This window comes from Equus asinus, chromosome 10 (assembly GCF_041296235.1).
Source record: "Equus asinus isolate D_3611 breed Donkey chromosome 10, EquAss-T2T_v2, whole genome shotgun sequence".
Classification (NCBI taxonomy): Eukaryota; Metazoa; Chordata; class Mammalia; order Perissodactyla; family Equidae; genus Equus; species Equus asinus.
The window spans coordinates 9,462,009-9,477,500 of NC_091799.1; positions in this window are offsets into that span (position 1 = coordinate 9,462,009).

The following is a 15,492-nucleotide window of genomic DNA, read 5'->3' on the forward strand; positions in this document are numbered from 1 at the left end:
GGGCTACGCCAGAACCACTTGGAGGACTCTCCGGGAAAACCTGCCGGGCATGCTGGAACCACCTCTCAGACGTGCCTGAACCACGTGGCGGACACTCCGGAAACGCATGTCGGGCCGGCCGGAACCACCTCTCAGACGTGCCAGAACCTCATGCCGGACACCCCAGAACCACCTGCTGGACAGACCGGAAACACCTGCCGGACACGCCGGAACCACATGTTCGACTCGCTGGAACCACATTCTGGACATGGCAAAATCACCTGCCGCCTATGCCAGAACCGCTTGGCGAACACTCCGGAATCACCTGTCAGGCATGCCGGAACCACCTCTCAGACATGCCAGAACCACATGCCAATGACACCGGAAGCACCTGCCGAGCATGAGGGAAGCACCTGCTCGACTCGCCAGAACCACCTGTCGGACACGCCAAAATCACCTGCCGGCTACGCCACAGCCAGTTGGTGAACACTCCGGAAACACCTGCCGGGCTGGCTGGAGCCACCTGCCAGTCACGCCAACATCACCTGCCAGCTACGCCAGAACCACTTGGCGGAGACTCCAGAAACACCTGTTGGGCCAGCCGGAACCACCTCTCAGACGTGCCAAAACCATGTGCCTGAGATGCTGGAACCACACCCCGAACAGACCGAAACCACCTGCCAGACCCAACTGAACCACCTGCCGAGCACGCAGGAACAACCTGCTCGACTCGCCAGAACCACCTGCCGGGCGCAGCGGAAGCACCTGCCGAGCGCGCCGGAGCCACCTGCTCGCCTCGCCGGAACCACCTGCCGGGCGCAGCGGAAGCACCTGCCGGGCGCGCCGGAGCCACCTGCTCGGCTCGCCGGAACCACCTGCCGGGCCCTAACCCTAACCCTAACCCTAACCCTATCCCCAAACCCTAACCCTAACCCTAACCCCTAACCCTAAGCCTAACCCTAAACCCTAACCCAACCGTAACCCTAACCCTAACCCTACCCCTAACCCTAACCCCTAACCCCAAACCCTAAACCCTAACCCTAACCGTAACCCTAACCCTATCCCTAACCCTAACCTGACGGACAGGCTGGAACCAGCTGCTCAACTCGCCGGAACCACCTGCCAGACATGCCAGAACCACCTGCCGAGCACGCCGGAGCCACCTGCTGGACTCACCAGAACCACCTGCCTGACAGGCCAAAATCAACAGCTGGCTAGGAGAGAACCACCTGGCAGACAATCCGCAATAACCTGCCAGGCATGGAGGAACCACCTCTCAGACGTAAGAGAACCACGTGCCGGACACGCTGGAACCACGTCCTGGACAGACTGGAACCACCTGCCGGACATGCCTGGACCACCTGCCGAGCACGCCGGAACCACCTGCTCGACTCGCAGGACCCATGTGCCAGACACGCCAAAACGAACTGCCGGCTACACCAGAACCACTTACCGGACACTCCGGAATAACCTGCCCGGCATGCCAGAACCACCTCTCAGAAGTGCCAGAAGCACGTGCTGGACATGCCGGAACAACCTATCGGACAGAACGGAACAACCTGCCGGACACACCAAAATCACCTGCGGGCTACGCCAGAACCACTTGGAGGACTCTCCGGGAAAACCTGCCGGGCATGCTGGAACCACCTCTCAGACGTGCCTGAACCACGTGGCGGACACTCCGGAAACGCATGTCGGGCCGGCCGGAACCACCTCTCAGACGTGCCAGAACCTCATGCCGGACACCCCAGAACCACCTGCTGGACAGACCGGAAACACCTGCCGGACACGCCGGAACCACATGTTCGACTCGCTGGAACCACATTCTGGACATGGCAAAATCACCTGCCGCCTATGCCAGAACCGCTTGGCGAACACTCCGGAATCACCTGTCAGGCATGCCGGAACCACCTCTCAGACATGCCAGAACCACATGCCAATGACACCGGAAGCACCTGCCGAGCATGAGGGAAGCACCTGCTCGACTCGCCAGAACCACCTGTCGGACACGCCAAAATCACCTGCCGGCTACGCCACAGCCAGTTGGTGAACACTCCGGAAACACCTGCCGGGCTGGCTGGAGCCACCTGCCAGTCACGCCAACATCACCTGCCAGCTACGCCAGAACCACTTGGCGGAGACTCCAGAAACACCTGTTGGGCCAGCCGGAACCACCTCTCAGACGTGCCAAAACCATGTGCCTGAGATGCTGGAACCACACCCCGAACAGACCGAAACCACCTGCCAGACCCAACTGAACCACCTGCCGAGCACGCAGGAACAACCTGCTCGACTCGCCGGAACCACCTGCCGGGCGCAGCGGAAGCACCTGCCGAGCGCGCCGGAGCCACCTGCTCGCCTCGCCGGAACCACCTGCCGGGCGCAGCGGAAGCACCTGCCGGGCGCGCCGGAGCCACCTGCTCGGCTCGCCGGAACCACCTGCCGGGCCCTAACCCTAACCCTAACCCTAACCCTATCCCCAAACCCTAACCCTAACCCTAACCCCTAACCCTAAGCCTAACCCTAAACCCTAACCCAACCGTAACCCTAACCCTAACCCTACCCCTAACCCTAACCCCTAACCCCAAACCCTAAACCCTAACCCTAACCGTAACCCTAACCCTATCCCTAACCCTAACCTGACGGACAGGCTGGAACCAGCTGCTCAACTCGCCGGAACCACCTGCCAGACATGCCAGAACCACCTGCCGAGCACGCCGGAGCCACCTGCTGGACTCACCAGAACCACCTGCCTGACAGGCCAAAATCAACAGCTGGCTAGGAGAGAACCACCTGGCAGACAATCCGCAATAACCTGCCAGGCATGCAGGAACCACCTCTCAGACGTAAGAGAACCACGTGCCGGACACGCTGGAACCACGTCCTGGACAGACTGGAACCACCTGCCGGACATGCCTGGACCACCTGCCGAGCACGCCGGAACCACCTGCTCGACTCGCAGGACCCATGTGCCAGACACGCCAAAACGAACTGCCGGCTACACCAGAACCACTTACCGGACACTCTGGAATAACCTGCCCGGCATGCCAGAACCACCTCTCAGAAGTGCCAGAAGCACGTGCTGGACATGCCGGAACAACCTATCGGACAGAACGGAACAACCTGCCGGACACACCAAAATCACCTGCGGGCTACGCCAGAACCACTTGGAGGACTCTCCGGGAAAACCTGCCGGGCATGCTGGAACCACCTCTCAGACGTGCCTGAACCACGTGGCGGACACTCCGGAAACGCATGTCGGGCCGGCCGGAACCACCTCTCAGACGTGCCAGAACCTCAGGCCGGACACCCCAGAACCACCTGCTGGACAGACCGGAAACACCTGCCGGACACGCCGGAACCACATGTTCGACTCGCTGGAACCACATTCTGGACATGGCAAAATCACCTGCCGCCTATGCCAGAACCGCTTGGCGAACACTCCGGAATCACCTGTCAGGCATGCCGGAACCACCTCTCAGACATGCCAGAACCACATGCCAATGACACCGGAAGCACCTGCCGAGCATGAGGGAAGCACCTGCTCGACTCGCCAGAACCACCTGTCGGACACGCCAAAATCACCTGCCGGCTACGCCACAGCCAGTTGGTGAACACTCCGGAAACACCTGCCGGGCTGGCTGGAGCCACCTGCCAGTCACGCCAACATCACCTGCCAGCTACGCCAGAACCACTTGGCGGAGACTCCAGAAACACCTGTTGGGCCAGCCGGAACCACCTCTCAGACGTGCCAAAACCATGTGCCTGAGATGCTGGAACCACACCCCGAACAGACCGAAACCACCTGCCAGACCCAACTGAACCACCTGCCGAGCACGCAGGAACAACCTGCTCGACTCGCCGGAACCACCTGCCGGGCGCAGCGGAAGCACCTGCCGAGCGCGCCGGAGCCACCTGCTCGCCTCGCCGGAACCACCTGCCGGGCGCAGCGGAAGCACCTGCCGGGCGCGCCGGAGCCACCTGCTCGGCTCGCCGGAACCACCTGCCGGGCCCTAACCCTAACCCTAACCCTAACCCTATCCCCAAACCCTAACCCTAACCCTAACCCCTAACCCTAAGCCTAACCCTAAACCCTAACCCAACCGTAACCCTAACCCTAACCCTACCCCTAACCCTAACCCCTAACCCCAAACCCTAAACCCTAACCCTAACCGTAACCCTAACCCTATCCCTAACCCTAACCTGACGGACAGGCTGGAACCAGCTGCTCAACTCGCCGGAACCACCTGCCAGACATGCCAGAACCACCTGCCGAGCACGCCGGAGCCACCTGCTGGACTCACCAGAACCACCTGCCTGACAGGCCAAAATCAACAGCTGGCTATGAGAGAACCACCTGGCAGACAATCCGCAATAACCTGCCAGGCATGCAGGAACCACCTCTCAGACGTAAGAGAACCACGTGCCGGACACGCTGGAACCACGTCCTGGACAGACTGGAACCACCTGCCGGACATGCCTGGACCACCTGCCGAGCACGCCGGAACCACCTGCTCGACTCGCAGGACCCATGTGCCAGACACGCCAAAACGAACTGCCGGCTACACCAGAACCACTTACCGGACACTCCGGAATAACCTGCCCGGCATGCCAGAACCACCTCTCAGAAGTGCCAGAAGCACGTGCTGGACATGCCGGAACAACCTATCGGACAGAACGGAACAACCTGCCGGACACACCAAAATCACCTGCGGGCTACGCCAGAACCACTTGGAGGACTCTCCGGGAAAACCTGCCGGGCATGCTGGAACCACCTCTCAGACGTGCCTGAACCACGTGGCGGACACTCCGGAAACGCATGTCGGGCCGGCCGGAACCACCTCTCAGACGTGCCAGAACCTCAGGCCGGACACCCCAGAACCACCTGCTGGACAGACCGGAAACACCTGCCGGACACGCCGGAACCACATGTTCGACTCGCTGGAACCACATTCTGGACATGGCAAAATCACCTGCCGCCTATGCCAGAACCGCTTGGCGAACACTCCGGAATCACCTGTCAGGCATGCCGGAACCACCTCTCAGACATGCCAGAACCACATGCCAATGACACCGGAAGCACCTGCCGAGCATGAGGGAAGCACCTGCTCGACTCGCCAGAACCACCTGTCGGACACGCCAAAATCACCTGCCGGCTACGCCACAGCCAGTTGGTGAACACTCCGGAAACACCTGCCGGGCTGGCTGGAGCCACCTGCCAGTCACGCCAACATCACCTGCCAGCTACGCCAGAACCACTTGGCGGAGACTCCAGAAACACCTGTTGGGCCAGCCGGAACCACCTCTCAGACGTGCCAAAACCATGTGCCTGAGATGCTGGAACCACACCCCGAACAGACCGAAACCACCTGCCAGACCCAACTGAACCACCTGCCGAGCACGCAGGAACAACCTGCTCGACTCGCCGGAACCACCTGCCGGGCGCAGCGGAAGCACCTGCCGAGCGCGCCGGAGCCACCTGCTCGCCTCGCCGGAACCACCTGCCGGGCGCAGCGGAAGCACCTGCCGGGCGCGCCGGAGCCACCTGCTCGGCTCGCCGGAACCACCTGCCGGGCCCTAACCCTAACCCTAACCCTAACCCTATCCCCAAACCCTAACCCTAACCCTAACCCCTAACCCTAAGCCTAACCCTAAACCCTAACCCAACCGTAACCCTAACCCTAACCCTACCCCTAACCCTAACCCCTAACCCCAAACCCTAAACCCTAACCCTAACCGTAACCCTAACCCTATCCCTAACCCTAACCTGACGGACAGGCTGGAACCAGCTGCTCAACTCGCCGGAACCACCTGCCAGACATGCCAGAACCACCTGCCGAGCACGCCGGAGCCACCTGCTGGACTCACCAGAACCACCTGCCTGACAGGCCAAAATCAACAGCTGGCTAGGAGAGAACCACCTGGCAGACAATCCGCAATAACCTGCCAGGCATGGAGGAACCACCTCTCAGACGTAAGAGAACCACGTGCCGGACACGCTGGAACCACGTCCTGGACAGACTGGAACCACCTGCCGGACATGCCTGGACCACCTGCCGAGCACGCCGGAACCACCTGCTCGACTCGCAGGACCCATGTGCCAGACACGCCAAAACGAACTGCCGGCTACACCAGAACCACTTACCGGACACTCCGGAATAACCTGCCCGGCATGCCAGAACCACCTCTCAGAAGTGCCAGAAGCACGTGCTGGACATGCCGGAACAACCTATCGGACAGAACGGAACAACCTGCCGGACACACCAAAATCACCTGCGGGCTACGCCAGAACCACTTGGAGGACTCTCCGGGAAAACCTGCCGGGCATGCTGGAACCACCTCTCAGACGTGCCTGAACCACGTGGCGGACACTCCGGAAACGCATGTCGGGCCAGCCGGAACCACCTCTCAGACGTGCCAGAACCTCATGCCGGACACCCCAGAACCACCTGCTGGACAGACCGGAAACACCTGCCGGACACGCCGGAACCACATGTTCGACTCGCTGGAACCACATTCTGGACATGGCAAAATCACCTGCCGCCTATGCCAGAACCGCTTGGCGAACACTCCGGAATCACCTGTCAGGCATGCCGGAACCACCTCTCAGACATGCCAGAACCACATGCCAATGACACCGGAAGCACCTGCCGAGCATGAGGGAAGCACCTGCTCGACTCGCCAGAACCACCTGTCGGACACGCCAAAATCACCTGCCGGCTACGCCACAGCCAGTTGGTGAACACTCCGGAAACACCTGCCGGGCTGGCTGGAGCCACCTGCCAGTCACGCCAACATCACCTGCCAGCTACGCCAGAACCACTTGGCGGAGACTCCAGAAACACCTGTTGGGCCAGCCGGAACCACCTCTCAGACGTGCCAAAACCATGTGCCTGAGATGCTGGAACCACACCCCGAACAGACCGAAACCACCTGCCAGACCCAACTGAACCACCTGCCGAGCACGCAGGAACAACCTGCTCGACTCGCCGGAACCACCTGCCGGGCGCAGCGGAAGCACCTGCCGAGCGCGCCGGAGCCACCTGCTCGCCTCGCCGGAACCACCTGCCGGGCGCAGCGGAAGCACCTGCCGGGCGCGCCGGAGCCACCTGCTCGGCTCACCGGAACCACCTGCCGGGCCCTAACCCTAACCCTAACCCTAACCCTATCCCCAAACCCTAACCCTAACCCTAACCCCTAACCCTAAGCCTAACCCTAAACCCTAACCCAACCGTAACCCTAACCCTAACCCTACCCCTAACCCTAACCCCTAACCCCAAACCCTAAACCCTAACCCTAACCGTAACCCTAACCCTATCCCTAACCCTAACCTGACGGACAGGCTGGAACCAGCTGCTCAACTCGCCGGAACCACCTGCCAGACATGCCAGAACCACCTGCCGAGCACACCGGAGCCACCTGCTGGACTCACCAGAACCACCTGCCTGACAGGCCAAAATCAACAGCTGGCTAGGAGAGAACCACCTGGCAGACAATCCGCAATAACCTGCCAGGCATGCAGGAACCACCTCTCAGACGTAAGAGAACCACGTGCCGGACACGCTGGAACCACGTCCTGGACAGACTGGAACCACCTGCCGGACATGCCTGGACCACCTGCCGAGCACGCCGGAACCACCTGCTCGACTCGCAGGACCCATGTGCCAGACACGCCAAAACGAACTGCCGGCTACACCAGAACCACTTACCGGACACTCCGGAATAACCTGCCCGGCATGCCAGAACCACCTCTCAGAAGTGCCAGAAGCACGTGCTGGACATGCCGGAACAACCTATCGGACAGAACGGAACAACCTGCCGGACACACCAAAATCACCTGCGGGCTACGCCAGAACCACTTGGAGGACTCTCCGGGAAAACCTGCCGGGCATGCTGGAACCACCTCTCAGACGTGCCTGAACCACGTGGCGGACACTCCGGAAACGCATGTCGGGCCGGCCGGAACCACCTCTCAGACGTGCCAGAACCTCAGGCCGGACACCCCAGAACCACCTGCTGGACAGACCGGAAACACCTGCCGGACACGCCGGAACCACATGTTCGACTCGCTGGAACCACATTCTGGACATGGCAAAATCACCTGCCGCCTATGCCAGAACCGCTTGGCGAACACTCCGGAATCACCTGTCAGGCATGCCGGAACCACCTCTCAGACATGCCAGAACCACATGCCAATGACACCGGAAGCACCTGCCGAGCATGAGGGAAGCACCTGCTCGACTCGCCAGAACCACCTGTCGGACACGCCAAAATCACCTGCCGGCTACGCCACAGCCAGTTGGTGAACACTCCGGAAACACCTGCCGGGCTGGCTGGAGCCACCTGCCAGTCACGCCAACATCACCTGCCAGCTACGCCAGAACCACTTGGCGGAGACTCCAGAAACACCTGTTGGGCCAGCCGGAACCACCTCTCAGACGTGCCAAAACCATGTGCCTGAGATGCTGGAACCACACCCCGAACAGACCGAAACCACCTGCCAGACCCAACTGAACCACCTGCCGAGCACGCAGGAACAACCTGCTCGACTCGCCGGAACCACCTGCCGGGCGCAGCGGAAGCACCTGCCGAGCGCGCCGGAGCCACCTGCTCGCCTCGCCGGAACCACCTGCCGGGCGCAGCGGAAGCACCTGCCGGGCGCGCCGGAGCCACCTGCTCGGCTCGCCGGAACCACCTGCCGGGCCCTAACCCTAACCCTAACCCTAACCCTATCCCCAAACCCTAACCCTAACCCTAACCCCTAACCCTAAGCCTAACCCTAAACCCTAACCCAACCGTAACCCTAACCCTAACCCTACCCCTAACCCTAACCCCTAACCCCAAACCCTAAACCCTAACCCTAACCGTAACCCTAACCCTATCCCTAACCCTAACCTGACGGACAGGCTGGAACCAGCTGCTCAACTCGCCGGAACCACCTGCCAGACATGCCAGAACCACCTGCCGAGCACGCCGGAGCCACCTGCTGGACTCACCAGAACCACCTGCCTGACAGGCCAAAATCAACAGCTGGCTAGGAGAGAACCACCTGGCAGACAATCCGCAATAACCTGCCAGGCATGGAGGAACCACCTCTCAGACGTAAGAGAACCACGTGCCGGACACGCTGGAACCACGTCCTGGACAGACTGGAACCACCTGCCGGACATGCCTGGACCACCTGCCGAGCACGCCGGAACCACCTGCTCGACTCGCAGGACCCATGTGCCAGACACGCCAAAACGAACTGCCGGCTACACCAGAACCACTTACCGGACACTCCGGAATAACCTGCCCGGCATGCCAGAACCACCTCTCAGAAGTGCCAGAAGCACGTGCTGGACATGCCGGAACAACCTATCGGACAGAACGGAACAACCTGCCGGACACACCAAAATCACCTGCGGGCTACGCCAGAACCACTTGGAGGACTCTCCGGGAAAACCTGCCGGGCATGCTGGAACCACCTCTCAGACGTGCCTGAACCACGTGGCGGACACTCCGGAAACGCATGTCGGGCCGGCCGGAACCACCTCTCAGACGTGCCAGAACCTCATGCCGGACACCCCAGAACCACCTGCTGGACAGACCGGAAACACCTGCCGGACACGCCGGAACCACATGTTCGACTCGCTGGAACCACATTCTGGACATGGCAAAATCACCTGCCGCCTATGCCAGAACCGCTTGGCGAACACTCCGGAATCACCTGTCAGGCATGCCGGAACCACCTCTCAGACATGCCAGAACCACATGCCAATGACACCGGAAGCACCTGCCGAGCATGAGGGAAGCACCTGCTCGACTCGCCAGAACCACCTGTCGGACACGCCAAAATCACCTGCCGGCTACGCCACAGCCAGTTGGTGAACACTCCGGAAACACCTGCCGGGCTGGCTGGAGCCACCTGCCAGTCACGCCAACATCACCTGCCAGCTACGCCAGAACCACTTGGCGGAGACTCCAGAAACACCTGTTGGGCCAGCCGGAACCACCTCTCAGACGTGCCAAAACCATGTGCCTGAGATGCTGGAACCACACCCCGAACAGACCGAAACCACCTGCCAGACCCAACTGAACCACCTGCCGAGCACGCAGGAACAACCTGCTCGACTCGCCGGAACCACCTGCCGGGCGCAGCGGAAGCACCTGCCGAGCGCGCCGGAGCCACCTGCTCGCCTCGCCGGAACCACCTGCCGGGCGCAGCGGAAGCACCTGCCGGGCGCGCCGGAGCCACCTGCTCGGCTCGCCGGAACCACCTGCCGGGCCCTAACCCTAACCCTAACCCTAACCCTATCCCCAAACCCTAACCCTAACCCTAACCCCTAACCCTAAGCCTAACCCTAAACCCTAACCCAACCGTAACCCTAACCCTAACCCTACCCCTAACCCTAACCCCTAACCCCAAACCCTAAACCCTAACCCTAACCGTAACCCTAACCCTATCCCTAACCCTAACCTGACGGACAGGCTGGAACCAGCTGCTCAACTCGCCGGAACCACCTGCCAGACATGCCAGAACCACCTGCCGAGCACGCCGGAGCCACCTGCTGGACTCACCAGAACCACCTGCCTGACAGGCCAAAATCAACAGCTGGCTAGGAGAGAACCACCTGGCAGACAATCCGCAATAACCTGCCAGGCATGCAGGAACCACCTCTCAGACGTAAGAGAACCACGTGCCGGACACGCTGGAACCACGTCCTGGACAGACTGGAACCACCTGCCGGACATGCCTGGACCACCTGCCGAGCACGCCGGAACCACCTGCTCGACTCGCAGGACCCATGTGCCAGACACGCCAAAACGAACTGCCGGCTACACCAGAACCACTTACCGGACACTCTGGAATAACCTGCCCGGCATGCCAGAACCACCTCTCAGAAGTGCCAGAAGCACGTGCTGGACATGCCGGAACAACCTATCGGACAGAACAGAACAACCTGCCGGACACACCAAAATCACCTGCGGGCTACGCCAGAACCACTTGGAGGACTCTCCGGGAAAACCTGCCGGGCATGCTGGAACCACCTCTCAGACGTGCCTGAACCACGTGGCGGACACTCCGGAAACGCATGTCGGGCCGGCCGGAACCATCTCTCAGACGTGCCAGAACCTCATGCCGGACACCCCAGAACCACCTGCTGGACAGACCGGAAACACCTGCCGGACACGCCGGAACCACATGTTCGACTCGCTGGAACCACATTCTGGACATGGCAAAATCACCTGCCGCCTATGCCAGAACCGCTTGGCGAACACTCCGGAATCACCTGTCAGGCATGCCGGAACCACCTCTCAGACATGCCAGAACCACATGCCAATGACACCGGAAGCACCTGCCGAGCATGAGGGAAGCACCTGCTCGACTCGCCAGAACCACCTGTCGGACACGCCAAAATCACCTGCCGGCTACGCCACAGCCAGTTGGTGAACACTCCGGAAACACCTGCCGGGCTGGCTGGAGCCACCTGCCAGTCACGCCAACATCACCTGCCAGCTACGCCAGAACCACTTGGCGGAGACTCCAGAAACACCTGTTGGGCCAGCCGGAACCACCTCTCAGACGTGCCAAAACCATGTGCCTGAGATGCTGGAACCACACCCCGAACAGACCGAAACCACCTGCCAGACCCAACTGAACCACCTGCCGAGCACGCAGGAACAACCTGCTCGACTCGCCGGAACCACCTGCCGGGCGCAGCGGAAGCACCTGCCGAGCGCGCCGGAGCCACCTGCTCGCCTCGCCGGAACCACCTGCCGGGCGCAGCGGAAGCACCTGCCGGGCGCGCCGGAGCCACCTGCTCGGCTCGCCGGAACCACCTGCCGGGCCCTAACCCTAACCCTAACCCTAACCCTATCCCCAAACCCTAACCCTAACCCTAACCCCTAACCCTAAGCCTAACCCTAAACCCTAACCCAACCGTAACCCTAACCCTAACCCTACCCCTAACCCTAACCCCTAACCCCAAACCCTAAACCCTAACCCTAACCGTAACCCTAACCCTATCCCTAACCCTAACCTGACGGACAGGCTGGAACCAGCTGCTCAACTCGCCGGAACCACCTGCCAGACATGCCAGAACCACCTGCCGAGCACGCCGGAGCCACCTGCTGGACTCACCAGAACCACCTGCCTGACAGGCCAAAATCAACAGCTGGCTAGGAGAGAACCACCTGGCAGACAATCCGCAATAACCTGCCAGGCATGCAGGAACCACCTCTCAGACGTAAGAGAACCACGTGCCGGACACGCTGGAACCACGTCCTGGACAGACTGGAACCACCTGCCGGACATGCCTGGACCACCTGCCGAGCACGCCGGAACCACCTGCTCGACTCGCAGGACCCATGTGCCAGACACGCCAAAACGAACTGCCGGCTACACCAGAACCACTTACCGGACACTCCGGAATAACCTGCCCGGCATGCCAGAACCACCTCTCAGAAGTGCCAGAAGCACGTGCTGGACATGCCGGAACAACCTATCGGACAGAACGGAACAACCTGCCGGACACACCAAAATCACCTGCGGGCTACGCCAGAACCACTTGGAGGACTCTCCGGGAAAACCTGCCGGGCATGCTGGAACCACCTCTCAGACGTGCCTGAACCACGTGGCGGACACTCCGGAAACGCATGTCAGGCCGGCCGGAACCACCTCTCAGACGTGCCAGAACCTCATGCCGGACACCCCAGAACCACCTGCTGGACAGACCGGAAACACCTGCCGGACACGCCGGAACCACATGTTCGACTCGCTGGAACCACATTCTGGACATGGCAAAATCACCTGCCGCCTATGCCAGAACCGCTTGGCGAACACTCCGGAATCACCTGTCAGGCATGCCGGAACCACCTCTCAGACATGCCAGAACCACATGCCAATGACACCGGAAGCACCTGCCGAGCATGAGGGAAGCACCTGCTCGACTCGCCAGAACCACCTGTCGGACACGCCAAAATCACCTGCCGGCTACGCCACAGCCAGTTGGTGAACACTCCGGAAACACCTGCCGGGCTGGCTGGAGCCACCTGCCAGTCACGCCAACATCACCTGCCAGCTACGCCAGAACCACTTGGCGGAGACTCCAGAAACACCTGTTGGGCCAGCCGGAACCACCTCTCAGACGTGCCAAAACCATGTGCCTGAGATGCTGGAACCACACCCCGAACAGACCGAAACCACCTGCCAGACCCAACTGAACCACCTGCCGAGCACGCAGGAACAACCTGCTCGACTCGCCGGAACCACCTGCCGGGCGCAGCGGAAGCACCTGCCGAGCGCGCCGGAGCCACCTGCTCGCCTCGCCGGAACCACCTGCCGGGCGCAGCGGAAGCACCTGCCGGGCGCGCCGGAGCCACCTGCTCGGCTCGCCGGAACCACCTGCCGGGCCCTAACCCTAACCCTAACCCTAACCCTATCCCCAAACCCTAACCCTAACCCTAACCCCTAACCCTAAGCCTAACCCTAAACCCTAACCCAACCGTAACCCTAACCCTAACCCTACCCCTAACCCTAACCCCTAACCCCAAACCCTAAACCCTAACCCTAACCGTAACCCTAACCCTATCCCTAACCCTAACCTGACGGACAGGCTGGAACCAGCTGCTCAACTCGCCGGAACCACCTGCCAGACATGCCAGAACCACCTGCCGAGCACGCCGGAGCCACCTGCTGGACTCACCAGAACCACCTGCCTGACAGGCCAAAATCAACAGCTGGCTAGGAGAGAACCACCTGGCAGACAATCCGCAATAACCTGCCAGGCATGCAGGAACCACCTCTCAGACGTAAGAGAACCACGTGCCGGACACGCTGGAACCACGTCCTGGACAGACTGGAACCACCTGCCGGACATGCCTGGACCACCTGCCGAGCACGCCGGAACCACCTGCTCGACTCGCAGGACCCATGTGCCAGACACGCCAAAACGAACTGCCGGCTACACCAGAACCACTTACCGGACACTCCGGAATAACCTGCCCGGCATGCCAGAACCACCTCTCAGAAGTGCCAGAAGCACGTGCTGGACATGCCGGAACAACCTATCGGACAGAACGGAACAACCTGCCGGACACACCAAAATCACCTGCGGGCTACGCCAGAACCACTTGGAGGACTCTCCGGGAAAACCTGCCGGGCATGCTGGAACCACCTCTCAGACGTGCCTGAACCACGTGGCGGACACTCCGGAAACGCATGTCAGGCCGGCCGGAACCACCTCTCAGACGTGCCAGAACCTCATGCCGGACACCCCAGAACCACCTGCTGGACAGACCGGAAACACCTGCCGGACACGCCGGAACCACATGTTCGACTCGCTGGAACCACATTCTGGACATGGCAAAATCACCTGCCGCCTATGCCAGAACCGCTTGGCGAACACTCCGGAATCACCTGTCAGGCATGCCGGAACCACCTCTCAGACATGCCAGAACCACATGCCAATGACACCGGAAGCACCTGCCGAGCATGAGGGAAGCACCTGCTCGACTCGCCAGAACCACCTGTCGGACACGCCAAAATCACCTGCCGGCTACGCCACAGCCAGTTGGTGAACACTCCGGAAACACCTGCCGGGCTGGCTGGAGCCACCTGCCAGTCACGCCAACATCACCTGCCAGCTACGCCAGAACCACTTGGCGGAGACTCCAGAAACACCTGTTGGGCCAGCCGGAACCACCTCTCAGACGTGCCAAAACCATGTGCCTGAGATGCTGGAACCACACCCCGAACAGACCGAAACCACCTGCCAGACCCAACTGAACCACCTGCCGAGCACGCAGGAACAACCTGCTCGACTCGCCGGAACCACCTGCCGGGCGCAGCGGAAGCACCTGCCGAGCGCGCCGGAGCCACCTGCTCGCCTCGCCGGAACCACCTGCCGGGCGCAGCGGAAGCACCTGCCGGGCGCGCCGGAGCCACCTGCTCGGCTCGCCGGAACCACCTGCCGGGCCCTAACCCTAACCCTAACCCTAACCCTATCCCCAAACCCTAACCCTAACCCTAACCCCTAACCCTAAGCCTAACCCTAAACCCTAACCCAACCGTAACCCTAACCCTAACCCTACCCCTAACCCTAACCCCTAACCCCAAACCCTAAACCCTAACCCTAACCGTAACCCTAACCCTATCCCTAACCCTAACCTGACGGACAGGCTGGAACCAGCTGCTCAACTCGCCGGAACCACCTGCCAGACATGCCAGAACCACCTGCCGAGCACGCCGGAGCCACCTGCTGGACTCACCAGAACCACCTGCCTGACAGGCCAAAATCAACAGCTGGCTAGGAGAGAACCACCTGGCAGACAATCCGCAATAACCTGCCAGGCATGCAGGAACCACCTCTCAGACGTAAGAGAACCACGTGCCGGACACGCTGGAACCACGTCCTGGACAGACTGGAACCACCTGCCGGACATGCCTGGACCACCTGCCGAGCACGCCGGAACCACCTGCTCGACTCGCAGGACCCATGTGCCAGACACGCCAAAACGAACTGCCGGCTA